The 3,129-nt window shown below is 43.8% G+C and overlaps 1 long non-coding RNA gene across 1 annotated transcript in view; it reads right to left on the bottom strand.

Annotated features, from left to right (window-relative positions):
• Positions 1 to 661: 661 nt before the first annotated feature.
• Positions 662 to 3,129, bottom strand: part of LOC111813776 — a 5,320-nt gene continuing 2,852 nt past the window's right edge. Inside the window, exons 2-3 of the long non-coding RNA XR_002818950.1 lie at positions 3,000 to 3,108; positions 662 to 1,217 (exon numbers count right to left, since the gene is read on the bottom strand). This is a non-coding gene — a long non-coding RNA (uncharacterized LOC111813776). The remainder of the gene's footprint in view (positions 1,218 to 2,999; positions 3,109 to 3,129) is intronic.

Here is a 3,129-nt window from a genome sequence, read left to right as displayed (position 1 = left end):
GGGCCGGGGTGGGGCCGGGGGCGGGGATGGGGCGCGGCGTCCCCCCCCGCGGGGGTGTGTGGTGCTGCGGTCCGCAGCTCTGGCAGCTGGAGCAGGGGGAGCTCAGGAGAGAAGATGGAGGACGCCAGGGTCTGGCGCTGGCCGCCTGGGCACAGCTGGGCTGTTTCTCGTGACTCGGACTCAGCGCCCAGAAGCGTCGCTTTCGTGTCAGACCCTCAGCGGAGGACACAGGCCTTGGCAGGCACCAAGCTCTTAAATCACATGCAGCACTGCCCCCACCTCCAAACTGGGGGACGTCCCTTCGACCTCATCTCTCCTGTTTGGCATTTCATCCCAGGCAGGCTAAGCTCTCGGTGCTCTCGCTAAGACATGGCATCGCCCTCTGAATGGTCTTCCAATTCAAGCTGGGAATACCACTGGGGTGCAGCCTTAGATCCTCCCAGTATTGAGGGAAACACTTCCCACGCTTAGAGATGTCATTACTGGGTTATTCTTGGGTGAAGGGCTGGGCTTCACATCCTCCCCTTCACTCCAGATATGAAGTGAAATTCTATCTCCAAATCCTTCCTCTCCCGCCAAAATAACCACAAACAAAAAATAAAAACAAGTGAGAAAGTATAGACATAAAATTATTTTAGTCTTTTAAGTACAGTCTTTCTCATGCACCCCCCCAAACAAAAATCAAACTTGTTTGAGCAGCATCAAGAGATGTCACTGAGGTAACCTCATCCTGTTTGCAGTTACAGGTCTTCTGTGTAGATGTCACTGCTATTGCAATTTTGTAGATGAGTCTGTAAGATGATGTCCTGAACGTTTTCTATCCTTTCCTCACATAGAAGTAACACATTATTTCAAAACATCAACATCTTTCAAAATCAACTGACTCTTACCCTGTTTGTTCTAGTCACTTCTAATGAAGTTCATCATCTCCAACTTCCCCAGATATATACACACAATACAATTAACATGGCTTCAGATAAGGAAAATATATAGTAATTTGCTGGTCTGTTTCTTTTTCATGCAGTATTCATATATATTGTCCCTCTCACTCTTTCTTTCCATCAGTCACCAGAATGAAGGGGCTAGGAAACGTTGGTTGGGTTCCTTTTAGAGCTGACTCCCCATTGGATACTGCCTGGAGGCCATGGGGATGAATGAGAAGTTCTGCAGTTTGCATCAGCGGCAGAAGCAGGTAACACACCAAGGAACTTGTCAGCCTAAGAGGGGAACAGAAAATGAGGAAGAGTTTCTGATATATTCCTCAGCTTAACTGCTACAGTGACTGTGTGTCTCCTATAAATGTCTGTCACCTTTGGAAAAGAAAGAAAATGGTTTAGGAAGTCTAAGTTTATATATACATGCAAGCTAATGCGAGAACTAAGATGCAAATCTAAGGAATTAGCAAAGTAAACTAAGATCCTTACTTTTGCTCTGACCTTGAACACTGCATATCTTTTTATTTTCATTCAGTGGACAGCGTCTGCTGCTCCCCTGCCTTAATTCATTCATTCACTATGAAGTCCTTGTACTGGATTCTCCTGTTTTACTCCTTCTGTACAGAGCCTCTCCTCAACTGCTGTCTTTCAAACAGTGGTGGTGAGGCTGAAGGATTGCCTCAAATTTGAGGCCATCCTGAGCTACATAGTGAGTTCAAGGCCAGCTTGGGCAATAGAGCAAGGACTTGTCACAAAAACAAAACACCCCAACCCCCCCCCCCAAAAGACAAGCAGACAAACTGGTGAAAATGAAGCTCTGGGATCAGGAAAACTAGCACATAATAAATACCTTTTTCTTTTTTTTTCTTTCCACACAAGGTCTCACTGTATATAATTCAGGCTGGCCTTGAACTCACTATGTAGCCCAGCCAGGCTGGCCTGGAACTCATGGCAATCCTCCTGCCTCCGCCTCTCATGTGTTGAGATTACAGGCATGAGCCACCAACACCCAGCTTGAATACCATTTTTCTTTTTCTTTCTTTCTTTTTTTTTTTTTTTTTTGCGTGTATTTAGTTCAGGGTCTACAGGGTCTCACTACACAGATTTGACTCCTAGTGATCCTCCTGTTTTCAGCTCCCAAACACAGGGATTACAGGCATGCACCACCACACCAGTCTCAATTGCCGTCTCAGGGAGTCCCGTGGGCAGGGCTGGCACGGCACGCCTGGTATCGAGGCCACTTCACTCTGCCTAAGCAAGCCCTTTAGTCTGCTGAGCTATCTGGCTCCCCCATTTTTCTAATGACAATGTGGAATCTTTTCTTTTTTTTCTTTTTTGGTGGAACCAGGAATTGAACTCAGATCCTTGCGTTTGTCAGTCAAGTGCTTATCCTACTGAGCCATCTCCCCGGCCAATGTGGAGTCTTTTAAGCTTCTTATCCTCAAATCTAGACAACCTTTTTCCAACAATCTTTCTCATAGCATCTCTAGGAAAGTTTCCTCACTAGCAGGAGAGGCCAAGTGAAAAAATCCCATTCTCATCACTGAAGAGCTAGGATTCAGAAGTATCACTTTTTTTTTTTTCAGGAAAATGACTATTTTAATCTTCTGTTCATAATACATTATAATATAGAATTTCTGTTTTCACCAAAATCCTTGAAAGAAAAATTAACAATGTTTTATATCCAAATGAAATTTTAAACATAAAAGCTTTCTGGATTAAAAATACCTAAAAGTTTAGAACAAGTACTCAACAACAATGAATGCCCAACCCAAACCAGTAAGATCAAAGACTGCATCCATAGAAAGGTCATTTGTACCTACAGGACAGTATATGAAACCACAAGTAAAATGAGCTCCTCCCCCAGAGGCTAGGTTCCACTGACTATATGTTTGTCAAAAGACAACAATATCTATATCTGTATCTATCCTACCCTAATAAATTTTTCTCAAGTTCACCTTTCAGTGAGTGAAGGAATGTCACCTTCAAACACAATGAATACCTGAAATATTCAGTATTTAAGTAAACAATACGAGCACCTAACAAGTCAGATGCTCAACTCACCCTATTCAGATTCTCCTCCTCCACCCTAAGTTGAATGCTCTCTTACCTTCCAGGACCCGTTTCCTCATCTAAAAATGAGAACAAAAGCACCTATCTTATAGGGGCAAACCTGTGGACAAAATGAAATATA

This window comes from Octodon degus, unplaced genomic scaffold (assembly GCF_000260255.1).
Source record: "Octodon degus isolate 3935 unplaced genomic scaffold, OctDeg1.0 scaffold00222, whole genome shotgun sequence".
NCBI lineage: Eukaryota > Metazoa > Chordata > Mammalia > Rodentia > Octodontidae > Octodon > Octodon degus.
This window is presented reverse-complemented; position numbering and strand designations above follow the sequence as displayed.